Source organism: Cyanistes caeruleus, chromosome 1, assembly GCF_971803275.1.
Source record: "Cyanistes caeruleus chromosome 1, bCyaCae1.hap1.1, whole genome shotgun sequence".
NCBI classification, from domain to species: domain Eukaryota; kingdom Metazoa; phylum Chordata; class Aves; order Passeriformes; family Paridae; genus Cyanistes; species Cyanistes caeruleus.
The window spans coordinates 18,953,284-18,970,856 of record NC_141701.1 but is presented as its reverse complement, the minus strand read 5'-3'; the positions used below and the strand labels follow the sequence as shown (position 1 = coordinate 18,970,856).

The 17,573-nt window shown below is 35.0% G+C and overlaps 1 long non-coding RNA gene across 1 annotated transcript; it reads left to right on the top strand.

The window, feature by feature from the left end:
* Window positions 1-1,899: 1,899 nt before the first annotated feature.
* On the top strand, window positions 1,900-17,228 carry LOC147655346 (uncharacterized). Its single transcript, XR_015284371.1, has 2 exons — window positions 1,900-1,985; window positions 14,770-17,228. It is a non-coding gene; the product is annotated as an uncharacterized LOC147655346 (long non-coding RNA).
* Window positions 17,229-17,573: the final 345 nt, after the last annotated feature.

Here is a 17,573-nt window from a genome sequence, read left to right as displayed (position 1 = left end):
AGTTTACTTTTCTATGTTTTGTGATTTGATTGCACAGTATTTAAAGTACAAGATTGAAAACTTCTTCTAAAATAGATGCACAGAAATAAAACATCACTGTAAAGTTTGTATTCTTCACATTAGCATCTCCCAGCCTGTCCCTCACAAAAGGCACATACCTCTGATGCTGGAGGGGAGCCCTCATTTTGCTTTCCACCGTTTGCTTTCCCAAGTGGAATGGGAAAACAAAATTTTTTCTTTCTTTACTAAATTCCTCCCTGGAAATGGTGATGGTCCCTTGGTAAGTGGAAGTTTGTTAACATTTATAACAGTTGGGTGGAAAAGAGTGGAGGATATGTCTGTGATTTAGAGAGGAAGGTATATTTAGGATCTGAACTTATATTTTCATTTTTTCAGACTGATGACCTTCCTCTGCATTGCCCTTCAAATATACTGTCATGGAACCAATACAGGGTGGAAAACCTTTAAAGAAATAGTTCAGAGGATTCTTTAGATTTACATTTAACAGTCCACTGTATTAATAGCATGATTCACTTTGACTCTAGTGGGCTAAATGACATCATTGTTATACTGTGGGAGAAAGAAGTTAAGTTTAAGTTGGAAATAATATTGTTCAGAATCTTATCAGTAATATTTATGAAAGTATTAATATTACATCAGGGAAAAAATTGAGCTGAAATCCTGAAGAATGTGTTTTATATTATAAACTTTCATAAACCAGTGACACAGAGCAGCTTTAGGATTTGGCACAACTGTTTTCTCTCTGAAATGTTATTTATGGCAAAAGAACAAAAAAATAATTTACCATATTTTCTTCTTGTTCTCAGATTTCTTTAGTATTGACTGATATATTTATGGCATATGAATACATAATGTGCAGATGTATGTGTGAATAACTACACAGAAAATTAGTTAATTCAGTATTTTAATCTTCATCTAGATCATTGATGTTTGAGAAGAGCAATCCAAATAATTTGAAGGAAAAAGCTATTGTTGCATTATTTAGTCTTTTTGGAAACAAAATAAAGATATTTCTAGCAATATCTTGTCTACTGAAGTATGTAATTTTTTTCTTTAATAAAGAGTAATATATATTGTATATATATATGCCTAATTATTGAAACACTAAGTGCATAATTATATATAGTGATAAAATATAAGAGCAAAACTACTTTATATATTCATACCAATTTTTTCCATTGTATCTGGCATTAGAGATAGATTTATAGTATATTTTAAGGTATTTCATTCTATTTTGGTCATAACTTTAATATGCATTTATGTGCATTTAAACTGCTGAAGATAACTGAAGATAAGTTTTACTGTTCTCTTATGAACAGAAGTCAAGACTTTTTAATAAATTTGGGAAAAATAGACTTTCAATAAGGAAAAAGTAGAAGAAAATACTCTTTTGAAGACAGTCTTTGGAGAATAGATATAAAATTTTAAAATTGAAACAGTATAATGATGACAAAAAGCAATGTAATGATATCTCTCTAGTGTTATACACTTTAAAATTTCCTAAATTTTATATTTTTTCATTATATAAAACATTTTGAATGTCATGAGCCGAAGTTTAATAATATAATTTGAGAAAACATAATTTTACAGTAAAATTTTTTTATTCATTTTGGCTTAAAATCTTCCTCATTATTTTGTTAAAATCTATTGCCCTTTACCAGGTTTTCAATATCAAACCTTAGCAAAAAAAAAAAAAAGCAAAACTAAGAGAAAATATGAAACACAATTTATGGAAGTTTTTGTTTTTGTTTTTTTTTTTTTTTTATTAATAGACACCTTTAAATCAGCCAGTTGTAACATGCTTTTAACTGACAAAGCAGTTATCTAGAAGTGCAAAATTAGAGGATTTGAATGTAACTGATATCCCCCTCTCCATTTCAGGTTCAAATATATACACACTAACTCTGCATGTGTTCTGTGACTTTGGTTATCTCTGTTTTGAGCTGCAAATTGCTGTTTTTCAGGTGAGTATGCCAGCTCCTCTGAGAGGAGGATGCTATCAGTTCCTAATTCAGTGCCATAAAAGGTTGACGTGCACTGATACTGGGATTTATACTGTATATTTATACTTTTTTACTTTTCCATGCCTTGTTGTTCTTGCTCAGACCTTTTTCTTTTTCTCAGCTTTTCATTTTATTTCCTGCAGTGGAAGTGTCTATTCATCTGCACTTGAAATGGCATCTGATACAAGTAGACAATAATTCTTGTGCCAGTTTCTGGACATATTTCTGTTGGAGACAGTTATTCCTGTCTGAGAGATGTTCTCACTGATGACAGAAGATCTTAGCCACAATTTGTTTCTAAGAATTCTTCTTTCCTCTTAATTGAAAACTATTTTTAAAGTCAATAAATTCATTAGCCCTCACATGACTGGAACAATGGACTGGAACACAGAAGTTCTGGGAATCAAGTTTAAAAAGAAATATTAAAGATAAAAATGTTCACTGATTTCTTACTGGCAGTTCCAATGAAATTATGAACTATCATTTGTGGTTACCAGGATACATTTTATGGAAAATAAAAAATAAGTTTCAATTTCTGTATGATATATCTTGATATACACACTGGATGTTTCAAATTTCAGAAGAATTTCTGCAAAATTCTATATACAAGCTAGACATAAAATCAAAATGTGGTTCTTTCATCACAGTGCTTCAATAAGGTTATTAACAAAGTAAACAACTCTACACAAAAGACACATTGAATTTTTGTGTATCAAAACATCCAATTCTGAGTCCAGCACACAAGGACATATTACATACACACTAACCTCCGAAAGGGATGTTAATGGCTTCAGTCATTGAAATATCTCTCAGATCAGGAGAGACTGAGAGAGCAGAGGCTGTTTAGCCCAGACTTGAGAAGGCTCAGGGAGGAGTGAAGAGAGGAGCAGACTCTTCTCAGTGGTGCCCAGTGATGAAACGAGAGGCAGTGGGCAAAAAGTGAAATACAGGAAATTCCATTTAAATGTTAGAGGAAGATTTTGTGCTCTGAGAGTGGTCAAATATTGGAACAGGTTGCTGGGAGAGGTTATGGAGTCTCCATCCTTGCAGATATTCAACACAAGACTGGAAAGGAACAGCCATATCTGGCTGACCCTGCCCAAAGTAGGGCTGGACAGGACAAACTCCAGAGGTGTTCTGAGGTGAATGAAGGTGCTCCAGCCTCAGTCACACTGCAGCTCCCTTTGTTGATACTGGAGAAGGCTCATCATAACAACTTGCTTAAGTTTAGCTGAGATTAAAGTTGCATAACAAAAATTTTTCAAGTTTAATTTTGGATTAGGAATGCCTATTGATGGTATAAAGGTTGCAAAATGCCCCTGTTCAGTATACTTCTGATCAGTGCTTGGAATATATCACACAGTTCCTGCCTTATATTTTATATGGTAGCAGTAAGTGTTTAATATCCATACTTAAAAATCTCTTTCTGTCACAATCCTGTTTGGTGAAAATTTAAAAAGTTTTTTGCTGATGTGAATGAAGAACTAGCAGTAGCATGCGTCTGTTCCTAAAAACAGTGTAAGTAACATTGTATCATGAAAAATTAAAACCTTAAGATTTTTTTTAAAAGATGCACTTAAAGTTTGTAAAATGGTTACAAATTTTTATTTAATGGAAAAAAGTATAGTTTAATTTTTTTTTTAAGATTGGCAAGTGAAAATAATGGGAGTTGCACTATACTTAGTAGTTCCTTTAAAAATTTCCATCTTAAAAATTCATTTGTCAAGTACAAATCAAATGCCTATCTTATGTTTAAAAGGTCAGAATGGATTTTCATATTTTGAGGGCTTGTTTCCATACCCAGATTAAAAATTAATGTATAAGAGAGGTTATGTAGCTTTTGGCTACAGTTCCCTTGCAATATATTAATTTTAGATGTGTTAGAAGATTGTTACAGAAGGATATTTCAAGATAATAGATTTACCAGATAATGAAAATAAAACTGCTGTTAGTTCATACCAGCATATAGAAAGAGCAGAGCAAGCCAAATACATTCTAAAAAGAGACAAAAACTGTATGCTTAAAATAGAAAATATTTTGATGATATGTTTGTCTTTTGATGAAAATGTAAATGATGAAAAGTACCTTGACTTGCGATACTTGGTTCCGAACCTCTCCTCTCCGAACCTCTCCTCTCCAAACAAACAAACAAGCATCAGCTTTCAGACTGCCTGGGAAATGTGACGGGTCCATAGTCACATTTCAAAGGAGCTAAAGCTCATGGGAAGCCAGAACTGTGATTTGAAATGTCAGTATTACAACTTATTCTAGTAAAGAAGTTTCTATATCAACTTGAGCTGCAGCTCATTGTAACTGTTGTTTATTCCACTCCAAAGAGCCTTGCAGGTCTCTCTCACATCACACAGCCCAGACCCAGAAAAGTGCTGTGTCTCCCTAACATTTTTGTTATCCCTGGTCACTGACTTTGGACAGCTGCAAGGCATGTGCTGTGTGTGAGTTATTTCCTTCCCTACATTACACTTTAACAAGATAGAGCCTTCCAGAAGAGATGTTATTTGAATACTATAAATTATTTTGAACTATTGTAGAAAACCTTCTTTTAGAGCTATTCAATACTGGGGAGTATTCCCCTCTTCCCATTTTTTAGGCCATGTTAAAGTGCACAGGAAATATAAAATTGCACCAAGGTCCTTGATTCTGGTGATCATCTATATAAAGAAATAGTAGTAAGGAAGAGATCCTTAAGAGATTGACGTACAGATGTGCAGTCACATATATCTTTGATTTTTTCTCAATTTTCTTTCATGAAATTGTACTGGTGTCGGTCACTAAATGCAATAGCAGACGCCATATACGTCGTCATATACATATACATGATCTCATTGATGGGAGATGTAGTCTCACACTTGAATTTATGTTCTTACCACTGACCCTTTTGTCAACTGAGAATCCATTATCTTGCTTTGACCAATGTTTTCTTTAATTTTAGCAAATGTATGTCACAGTTTTCATATTGAGTTGTATGCTGGCATGCTCTTGTAGGAGCCAGCACTGCTGTTACCCTGTCAACACCAGGATTCAGAAGGAATTCCTTTGGTCAGTCTGCCTTCAGTGCTGTGCTCCTCAAATTTAAAGTTTGTCCCTGCAGAGGGTTGTCTTGCTGGTTCAATATCTCTTACAGTTGTTTTCATAATGCCTTCCACTTACTGGATTACTGTTTTCTTTATGGAGTGCCTTGGAAGGCCATTTAAAAATATCTATTTTTATAAACACATACGTGGAGGAAGCAAGAGAGAGGCAGAAACACTCTATAGATATCTAAGCTACTTTTTCTTGTGCTACAATACCTTTGCAGATACTTCAATGAAAGATTTTTCATGGATTATTTTTCCATGTTGTATATTTAAAACTAAAACAACCAAGAAACAAGCCTTTTAGGAAGGCTAGTATCTCCTTAAATAAATATTATCTCCTTAAATAATATTACTTATTATAAACAAAATACACTTGGTATTGTTTAATCGATATTGAGCAAAAATACTTTCCTTGTTCTAAATGAGCATTTACATATATTTTGGACCTGTTACAAAAATTGCTAAAGTGAGAAGATTTTGGGGTGACCTGAATAATTTTCTTGAATCTTTGCTACTCTTGAGTAATCTGATTAACTCATGCAAGTGCCAGCACATCTTTCATGCCAATCCACAGCACACTATCAAGTTATTTTTCTCTCCCTCATCAAACCTAGTTTTCAGCACCTACACCAAAGCCAAACTGCCATGATGAGTCTCAAGGCTGGAGAAAGAGGGGTTGAAAGTTACTTAAGCTTGAGAGTATTTTGGCACAAAAGTGGTAAAATAGATCTTTGTGAGGAATTAACACAAAGTGCAGGTATAGAAGAAACTGGGACAATTCTTCCTCATGTAACAACCAAGCTGTGCTATAACTGGTAGGTTTCTGTGCGTAAATGAGAGGAGGCTTTGGCTGAACATTTATCTAATAGGTTAAACGTAAATAGAGTCCAGTAGAGGACTGTATTTTCCACACTAATCTGAGTTACTGCTGGGAGTTAAGCTATTTGTGTCCCATTCTTATATTAATGAATACAAGTAGGAGAAATATAATCTAATACTTGCTGATATTTTATAGAGATGGAAGTAGGAAGAGGCTTTAGGTTTCTTCAACTGATTATTCTTCTTTATTTTTCTTCTGAACATGAATCTCTCTTCTCAGGAAAACTGCTGTTTCAGATGCAGTCTTACTGAACCTTTGCCCAGTGCTTAAACCAAACTGAATCTGAGCCTTTTCCAGGAAGACTGGGAGGAGATGTGAAAACTGTTTAGAACTAAGATTAAAAAAATAAATGTGGTGTCTCAGCCCTGCTGCTTTCACTTGGGATCCGAACTCAGGTCAGATGGGCCATCCTCACCACAATTCCTGAGAGGACACAGCCAGGAAAAGTTCATTCTTTTGTGTCAGAGGTGGCACAGGCATTTTACAAGTGACCCTGATGCCAGATTTGTAGATCTCATTTCCTTTAGACACAGATTTGGAAGAAACACTGAGTATGGTAAGAGAGGAGAAGTCTGGCCAGTAACTCCCTGCCCTGTAGGAGAAGCCGGACCCCTGGCTGCCAGAGGAGGGATGGCATTTCTTGTGAGAAGGATTGTTTGATCAGCTAAAATCCTAATAACAGAAACATCTTTTTTACTTGCATGAGAGTTAGAAGGTATGTGAAGACTCACAAGTAACTCATGTATCAGGAAAGAGATTCAACTAGCAGATGAAAGAAATAGGTGGTAGAAATTTTCACTGTTCCAAGGCACAGCATGGCCTCTAAGTACAAATTCATTTTGCACATACCAGCTTGTGAAGTTGCAACATTAGTACATTTTTTCCTGCTTACTGGTTTAGTTGATATTTCAGCTTTGATTTGTAAGGGTTAAATTAAACTAAACTGTGTTCTTTTTATATAAAATATCAAAAGCAAGATCTTTGCTAAGAACAGAAAATATTCACAATTCTTTATGACTAACACATGAATTGTGATCAAGAAAGAGCACTTCTAACCTATCTTGTAAACTTTATTATAATTTTCATTTACACTGCCTGTATGATTGCAGGATTGAAGGGAGACACTACGGCAGGATTTGACCTATGAAATAAAGTTTATTTACAGTGAAATATAATATTTTTTAAATTCCATGGTGCATCTACATTGTTGAATTTTTCTGTACCTTCCCAGCCTCTAATGCTGCTTATCCCAATGTTTAGTCATGGTTGCTGTGACAAAAAGAAGATGCCTCCAGCTGCCACAGAGCCACATGGGCTCTCTCAAGGGACAAAAAAATAATAAAAGAAGGAGGAAAAGGAATGGGATGTGAATTTTCTGTTGGTGTCATTCCATTACCATTTATGCAACAGAGTAAGCCCACAGGTGTTTGTTGGATGTTGGATAGAGGGAAGGATGTAAGCTCTCTTTCTGCTCTGCTTTTAGAAACATTTTTCAAATCTCCCTAATCTCTTAATCTATTTAGTGCTTTTTCTTAGTTTCTGAGGAAATAGACACAGAGTCCCTCTGAACAAGGTTCTACAATTAGAGGTTTAAGAAACTTTTCTGCCCATGGATTGATGAGTCAGTTACAGATAGCAGGAGCGATTTATAAAACATTCTGGCTAATATCTAAATCTAACTAATGAACCTAAAGATACCATTAAAATGTTTAAGTGTTGCAGTTGTCTCTCCACTCCCTAATTGTTATCTTTTTAATGCCTTCCTATGTTTCAAGTAAATTAGTGAATTACAAGAAAGTGTCATTCATCTGTTAATTGTCAGTGCAGGATGACACCTTTTTACTAGTTTATATGCCTCAGCGTGAGTCACACTTGAATCTGTTTAGTGTCTCAGTAAAGATCATGCTTATCCACAATTTTAGTTGTTAACACAGACCACTAAATATGTTTTTGGTGTTTTCAGCAGTTTTCACAGTGTGTTTAAGAAAAGTTTCCTGCTTCAGAAAGGAGATTTATGCCTCTAAAGCAACAGAACACAACCCCTCCTGATCCCATCCTGATCCCTTCCTATCTTCTCCCCTGCCCATTTCTGCAAAGAGGAATCTGCAGGCATCCAGAAGAATGTGTCTGCATTTCTGTATGGATTCCCTTTCTGCCTGCTTCTGTAGATTATAGAAAGCAAATAATTAGAATTCAGGATAAGTTAACTTCAACCATATTACCTCCTACCTCTAACTGATTTCAGTATCTTAGACTAAGTCCTTAGTGCAAGTGAGCTAATTACTAATGCATGCAAGAAATAAAACTTAACAGTCCTAGGTTTTATCTTTTGTTTTGCAATTAAGGTAACTTTGTACTTCCCCCTTAAGTCAAAGTTCCTTTTTTTGACTGCAAATTATCAAAAGGAGGAACAATATTACTAGATCTATATTTAACTACAAAAGGGCTATGATATCAGCAAATCACTGGAAACATTCAGATTTGGAAGACTTCGCACAAAAGTGGATTAAACTTAGTGAAAACCAGCTCTAGTGCCAAAGACTTCTCTCTTGACCTATGACTATGAAAGTAACAACACTGCCAAAATGTTCAGGTAACTAGGTATCAGGGTATATTGTGGATTTTAGAGTAAACCTCAGCTGGAGCTGGTTTATATAAAATACTCTAAAGAAGCTTAATATAGAAAAAAAAATTTATACTTTTCAGTGACTTTTCACTGTAGGGAAATTGATTTTGCATCTAAATTGCTCAAGTTTATACAAGTTCTTGGTGAATTCTCATGTTAATCAGTTGCCATGCCAATGCAAATTCTTGGTAAACTCAACTCTTAGAAGCAGTTCTGTCTGCCCCATGTTGTTTAGTAAGTTAATTTTCCACACTTACAAAAGAGTGTTCTTAACTTTATATCTGATTTTAATATATACTCTTAGTATATGTATGACCTCTTTAAAAAGTCACTATAATTGTGTAACCTTCTTTTGGTCTTCATTTTTGGTTTGTAGGTATCTGTAGACATTTTACTTCCTTCAGCTGAATCAACTACTGATCCCTGGTTTGGAACTTATGCTATCCAATAAGAGCTTGTCATTTTATCTGTAATGGGCAAAAAGGAATGAAAAAAGGGTTATGTTTCTCATTTTTTATATATTAGGGCCTAGAAGCACAAGTTGCATGAATATTGCTCATGTCTGTAGATCTATACATATGGTACTATTCAAATTCTATTAATGATGAAGACTCTTTCAAATTTTATTGATTTTCTAAATGAGTTCTCCTCTGTCTTTACATGGTGATGAAATCTCTATAAGAACCAGACCAAGCTTCCTCTCTTTCCCAGATCTAATTCACTTCAGAAGAGATAACCAATATGGCTTTCTTCTAGAAGGATAAAGTGTTTATATTACAGTGTGTTTAATTATTTTTCACTTAATCATTTTATTTTACTTTGACTGAGGGGTGAATTTTCCTGATTTTCTACTAAGAAGGAGTAAGACTCTTAATTTCATATGTAATTTAAATAACCTTTTTTATATTTCATACCTAAATGTGGAGACATATTATCATATACAGACAGCCAAGCCAAACACAATATTTGGAAAAATTTTGAAGAAGAAATGCTTTACCTATGAAATAATCTGCTTCCAAAGTACAAAGGTGTAAAGACAGAACTACCTGTATTTGGAGTATATGTTGAACAGGCAATAAAGAGAACATTGGTGTACCACTGTAAACTCTAGGAAGTGTTCATGTCCTTCCTGCTCTGCACAGGCCTTGTCCTCCCATCTCAGAAAAGATACAAAACTGGACAGAAACAGAAAAAGACAACTGAAAAATGAAAGTTTCTGTACAAAAACTTCTTATGTGGACTATGACTTGGCAAGCTGAAAAAGAACAGCTGAGGGTATCCAGCAGAAGCCTGTAAAAGAGTGAGAAGAAGAGAGTGGAAATCATAATTTTACTGTTTTTAGTGCAGAGCCAAATGAATGTAGCAATTAACAGGATAAAACTTCACAAAAGCAGATATTTTATATATCAAGTAGTCCAAGATAAAGGTTACTCAGCAAAAGTTATCCCACTGATGACTAAATCTCATATGGCAGCTGAGATATACACTGAGTGGTAGATGTTAGTTCCAATTAATTAATTCTAGGTGAAGTGACACTGTTCCTATGGAGATATTTGCCTGCACCTGGAAATCAGCACATATTTAACATAATTGTGTGACACTGGGAGCTTGGCTTAACTAGCTTCTGCCCATATGCTTCTCTGGCTTTGATAGTGCTATTTAGTTCCTGAGATCTTTGGATGATAAAATTTAAATTCAACTAATTAAGCAAGTTTTTTTTCTCCTTCTACCTCTATTAATTATCTCATTTGTCTAAAAATATCGCATAAAATGAAGATTTGCCATAAAATGATGATTTCATCTTGTATATCAGCAAATAAATACTAATGGTACAGAACCTATGTCCAATTCTTAATCAGAATATTTGATACTTTCATTCATTTTATGGCATAGTTTTATCAACTTATGTCTAAGAGTCGCTACTTCAGCATGGATGTAAGAGAATGTCTCTTGACACAAGACCTTCATTCCTTGCTGGTGAGATAAACTCCTTCCTAGAAAGCACTGAGGATGAAGGTGACATAATATTCCTTATGGTTTTTGTTCTGTTTGTTTTTCCCTTCTGGAATTCTCTCTCCTTTACAATTGAGATCGTTCCCTTAAGGTCTTCCATTTAAATTAAAAGTAAGGATTTGCATATGCAGTGGTAAATGAAAACCACTGGAAAATATTTTATGACTCTTTACAGTCATGCACAATAGTAATTTTGCTAAATTAAATCAGATTCAACTTTGTACCAACAGCACAAAACCACCTTTTGTCTCTGCATCTCAATTTTAGGTGTTATCTCTTTGACACACTGTCGTCTAATTATAGCAAACAAGACATTGTGGTTACCTTTCCACATCAGTAAGGGGTTTCGTTGGTATCCTGAAACCATACTCTGAAACTGTAGGTACAATTGCAAATCTTTTTTTGTCTGTTAAAGGGCTTTGCAGTCATTGTAGTGAAAAGACATTTACCAGAAGTGTGGAAGAAGTATTGTCCAGAGTTTTAAAGTTTTTGGATGAACTCGAATTTCTGTGAACAGCTCTTGTTTCTTGTGAGAATGAGAGAAGATGTGGAAATTTCTCTATACAGACAAAATCTCCAAAACCAAAAATCAGTTAAAAATCCCTCATGAGTGTTGCTTTCTGATGAGCTTTATCAAAGCTTTGCAGGAAACATGGGTGAAAATGGGTGAGCTAGGATTTATAAATCTATGGCAGCTATGGAAACATCACTTCTAACATAGAGATTAAATACTGCCATTAGCACACAGAGTATTAAAGAATGCTACATATCTCCTTTTAGCACTGGCACAAATTTGAGAGAAATTGCTTAGAGAGGCACATGGTGAACAAGCCAAGAATTTTGCTTCCCTCCTACTTCAGGATCTGTTTCTTCCTGCTGAAAGTTTGATTTCCTTGGTGCCTGCCATACAGAAGCTAGAGCACTTCCCTAGGTAATTTCTCTTGCAACCTGAAGCTGTGGTTGCCAAACTGTATGTTCACAAAAGTAATTTACTGTGATTTTTTGAAGCATAATTAGAACACAAGGTAGGGCCTAGTTTGAACTTGGCTGCATCTACTTTTTACACTTTCTGCACTATTTAGAACAGTTAATTAACGCTGTCGATAATTCTAGTGGAGGGTGATGCTAATCTTTAGACTGCAGCATTCTAAGCTTGTTTTCAGGTCTTAGGGTATTTTCCAACTTGTAATGGTGTAGTGCAAAGAAAAACAGTACAATAAAAATAGATAGACGTTGTAGCCAGCATCAACAAATAAGTTGCCAATTTTTCTGGATGTGTCCATTTAATTTTATCCTAGCCTAATTAATTGCTCCTTCAATCTCCAGATTCTGAGAAATACAAAGAACTACATGAGAATTAGCTCACTGTGGTAATGTACATTACCAGGAGAGCTGGCCTAGAAAGTCTGAGCATATGAAAAAACACAGGCCAAGTCCAGGACTGAAAGCCTTAGTGAGAAAACATTTTCATTAGAAATAAAAATATATTCTCATTATCTATTATCTATTTCTCCATTGAAAAATCTAGCCAGTACCTAATTTTAGTGATATCAAACATCATCTCATTGTTGTAAATTTGTTATATCCAAACATTAAATCCAGATGAGGATTTAGTTTCATACCTTGTTCTCTTCAAATGCTCAGAAGTTAATGGTCTGTAATAATCATCACTTCTTGCATTTCAACACTTAAGTGAATTTAGTAGTGAGGAAAGTGGAGTCAAAACCAGCTCTGGCTGATATTTAAGGCTGGTGCAGGTGCCACGCAAACTTCACCTCTGAGCTGCCCCAACTATGACTTGCATTGACCTACTAATTCAAAATAAATGCTAGCTAAAAGGAGAATCGGAAATGCTGGCAGTAGCTAAAGACAATGATGATGCCATTGCATGTTATGGCATTATTTACTGCTTTTTGGATGTCTTTAGGACAAAGGTAAGAAAAATGTCTCTGTTTCCAGCTAGATATAAAATGCTTGCTGTTCAAAGCAGCTCAAGCTGAGCTCTCCCTCAGAGAATGTCTCTGCCATTGCTGAATGACCCTGAGGTCAGAGGCTGGAGCGTGGTGCTGTAGTACCAGGGCTGTGGGTCCAATCCCCCTATAAGCCATTCACTTAAGAGGTAGAATTGATGATCTTTGTGGGTCCCTTCCAACCCAAAACATTTTGTGATCTGGAAATAAATATTAAATGTAATAGAACCCCACCCAATTAGGTTGATCCCTTTGCTCCTAAGTGGTTCCTGGGAATATTCAGGTTTCCTGAGTAAAAGTAAGTTATTCTGAACAGTAAATAAGGCCTTCAAAAAGAAATATTTGTTTCTAGAAAGATGGGAGTCTGTAAAAAAACAGGTTCTATTTACAATAGTCAGACTTATACACTAATTTGGGAAAAACCTTATACTGTAAGTACCCTATTAAATCAGTTAAAGTAAATGTATAATTTTTACTTCCATGTGTTTAGCATATTACAACAAACAGTGACAGCATGAGATCATGAACCATTAAAATTACAACTCTAGAAGTCCAGAGCATGTTTATGTAGCTGTAGTTGTGAATTTGAGTTGAAAGCAACGAGGCAATGTAAAGCCATGTAATATGATTTGTCATCACACGCTGGAATGCAGGCAGGTAGCCCCACTGATGACCATACGGAGAATGCAGGAAATTTATTTTCCTTGTCAGAGTTATTCAAAAGTACTGGGGCAAGTGAGCATTTCAGATGTTGCAGACATAAACATTTGCAAAAAGAAAATTTTTAGATACCATTCCCAGATGCTCAGGAAAGCCAAAAGGGTTAATGCACTTTTTTGACTGCTACTAATACAAATTTAATATCTTTTCTGACTACCTATGTCTATAGGAATTTTGAATATCTCCATCTTATGAGTTTATCAAGAAGCTGAATAATGAAATTGCTGCAAGAGCTGCTCCTTGTAGTCAGAATTAAAACCAAATAGAAGGGGAGAGGTCTCATGCAGTTAGAAAGTTAATTAAGAAAGTTAATTCCAAAAAATTTGAGTCACCTCAAATTTTAATGAGGGTGATGATATAAAGTATAAATATATTAATATGAAGTATATATTATATGTAATATATAATATAGAATATAGAACATAGAATATATAAAATTATAGATAATAAAATAAAATATCATTATAAATAAAAGAAATAATGAAATAAAAATATATCTAAAATAATATTATATATTATTCTATATAATATGAAGTACAAATCTAATTTTAGTTTTCTGTGATTGCAACTCAAAAATAAAGAGTACATTCTAAGTAAGTACATTCTCAACTGTGAATTATCAAAAGAACAACAGTTTGATTTTCCATGGAATTTTAATCTGTTGAGATTTTTCCTTATTGCTTTCAACTTTTCCTAAATTTTTGTGCATCATATTTTGTTAATCTATGTGTAAATTAGAAATCATCAGAAACCACAAATAGCTCTTTAAAACAAAGACACACTAAAAGGGAAAGGAACCAAAATTGCCTTCTGCTAGTCAAACAGAACTGGCACTGTTTCTGTGGGATTGGGAATGTCCCATTCCCTTGGTGGAGAGCCCACTACACTACTTCCTTATGAAAACTGAAAAATTCATCACCCTTAAATCTTGTGCCATCCTGCTCCTTTACCAGCCTTAATGGAGAGGCCAGAGAGTGGTCTCATCCCTCACCACCCAAGAAGGCCAATTAATTATTTTTTGTCTCACCTGATCTGACTCTCTGGGTTAGGTCTGCATGTTTGCTGCTGCTGTGGGTTCTATCAGGGGGCTTTCCTTTAGATCCTAGTGCCTGTGGGTAATCCAAGGCATCTAGCTCTTACTCCACCTGAGACTCAAGTCATTTCCACCTCAGTACTGAGCCTTAAGATTCCAGGAGCTCTGCTTAATTCCATGGTCCCAAAGAGTGGTTTAGATGAATGCTAAATCAGAATCATAATGGAAACTTAGGTAAGCAGTTGTTATTATTACAAGGAAAAACTTTGTGTGTTTTTCCTGAAGGGCATCTTTCTGGTAACACTACAGAAAGATAACAAAAACCTTAAGAAAACAAGGCTTATTCTGATTTTTAAGTCAAATACAACAAAAGAAAGACACTTTTCCAGCTTTCTTTTCTTCTTTCAGCTCTTCCCTCAAGAGTCATTTGATGGATGAGATCCTTCACCAGAAGTAATACCTGATCACTCAGCTGAACCCTGACCACTTGTATCTGCCCCAGGTCAGAGATTCCATTTCAGATGTCCCAACACAGTTGTCTTAGTTCATGCTGTCAAAATGGAAATCAGCTTGGTATTACCTTTTGGTTTTGTTTAAATAGAGGGGAGAGGATTTTTAGTTATCTTTCTGATAGTAAAGTTTAAGCCAGGGAAAATACATTGGATACTTTGTTGTTACTTCTGAGAGAAATGTGTATTGGCTTGATGTCAAAATGAGATTCTCATTTTTATTGGGTTCTTCTTTTAGTTTGGTTTCCTGACTATGTTTTACTAGTAATACAAAATCAAGTGTTGTTTTTATTTTCAGTTGAACCAGAGTTTTACCTCAAGTACAAATCACTGACACTAGGAAACTTTTTGGAAGACTTTGTTAGATCTTTCTGATGAGTATCAGAAGCCTGGAGACTGGAAAACAAAATTAAGAAAAAGAGAAATTGCTATTAGAATTTAAAATATTTGCAATCTCATGAAAACTAAGCAAATAAGATAATTTTGTCCACTTTTTAGCAGGCTTTTTATACGCTAGAACAGAAATAAATACAGGCTAACAACTTAAACTCACAGCTGAGCTTCTGAAGGATTTCAATACAATCTTGAAACACTTCAGTGTAGCAGAAGCAAAAATATTCTGAGCCTTTGAAAGCTGGGTCCATTCCCTCAGATGAGGTGACAGTAATAAACCCACGTCTGGCTTGCAACCCTGCCTCAAATAATGAGCAAAATCAAGCAATAGGTCCCCTAAATGTTTTCCAGAACTAACCCAGGGAGATATGTTGTAAATCTGTAGAAAACCTAAAAAAAATTTACTGTTTTATTACTAATGACAGTTTATAAAATGGCATGGTATTGTTATAATAGTACAGTATAATAGTTTATGGTTTAAAGATTGAAAGCAGTACCTTCTCCCTTCATTTTGACAGTATCACCTAATTCCATTAGAAGCAGATCTATGGGTTCATTTTTATTTGTTGATAGCTGCAAAATCAGCTTTTTTTTGCTGACAGGCCTTTTTGAACTTCATAATTAGAATAAAATGCTAATGATTTAATTTTAAATATGTGCACAGTTAAATTCACATTCAGTTATTTTTCTGGGAGAAATTTCATTTACAGATTCAGATAGTTACTACCAAAAATTTAGATTTTTAAGAATGTCTAAAGTATGTAAATATATAATGTCCTCGTAATTTCACAGGTTATCTCAAAGCCAGTCAAAATGAAAAAATGGGGGCTACATCACCTTCTAAAACTGTAGTGTAGTGTTCCATCAGAACTAGCTTGATGAAAGTTTTGCTTTTTGTCATATGTTCAAGAAAGCTGTACTGCTTATAGGAAACAATTCCATGCAGAAAACTGAAAATCTTATGATGTTTTCCTTCAGTTTGAGTTAGGTCTGTAAATACTGAAGATTGACAAATAGTTGAATGCCATGGCTTCTTAATCCATAATTTTCTGTGTAATAAGGAGCAATGAAAGCAATATCCAATGATTTTGTTTAAGAAAACTCAGCTTGACTGCCATATAGTTTTTGCCTCAGTAGAATTTTCCACAACTGTTGTGGTTTAGAAATAGTTTTCCCCAATTTAGTACTCCCACTAAAAGACCATGAACCACTCCTCTCCCTTCCTGAATGGAAGGTATAAAAGACAAAGATCACAGGTTAAGATAAGAATAATTTTGTGGAAAAAACAATGACTTAATGTCTTAGGCTACAGTGTAAGGTGTATGTAAAGTATGTAAGAATACATAAGTATGTATTCTATCATCCTCTTCATAAGCTGTTAAAACCAGGTGTGGCAGTGTTCTTTATCTCTTCCACAACCCATCCTCCCTCCAGGGGGATATCCCATGTTAATGGGCCATTGAGTCTCACTGCAGGACTGATAAAATTACATCGTCCCATTGGGAGATGTTCCACCCAGAGGGAGGAGCCAAGCATTCCCACCTGGATATAATCTGAGACTGGGAACCCCACAGGCAGCCTTATCCACTGAACTCCTAGAGGATAAGAGTTCCATAACCACCTCTCGACCTCCAGTGGAAGATCAATCCCTTCTACAGGATCATTGCTTCAACAGAACCACATCTGTCACTCCAGAAGAACTGCAGCCACCATTTAATCAGACTGCTACCAACACCCTGACCAACAGGGTGTCAGGTTGTATTCTGACTCTGTTACTGTTTTTGTATTATTGTATTTATTTTAATTTTCATATGCAATGTGTTTCTGACTTGGGATCTCCCACTGGTTTGCATTCAAACTAGCACATATAAGAAAAAAATAGGAACAACAATATTAACAACAAAAGGTATAAGACAAAGAAATTATTTACATGCAGAATCAAACAATAAAGACTGTTTTGCCTGACAGTTTCTCTCAGCAGAAGGAATGCTCTTCTTCACGGAACCAAGAGTCTCTGCCCTGCCCCAACAATGACGTGGGGTGTATCAAATATCATTTGGGTCTTTGCCACACCCTCTCCCGCTGACCTGGGTGCATCAAATATCATTTGGATCTTTGCCACACCCTCTCCCACTGACCTGGGTGCCAAAACCAGGGCAAGAACATTTAGTAATATACTAGTTGCATGGGTATTTTTATAAAATATTCTAAAATATTTTAAAGTAAGGCAGAATATGTACTGCAAATAACTTAAAGAAAAATACTTCAGATCTTGAATTTTATTCCTTTATAGAAATATATGTCTTCCAT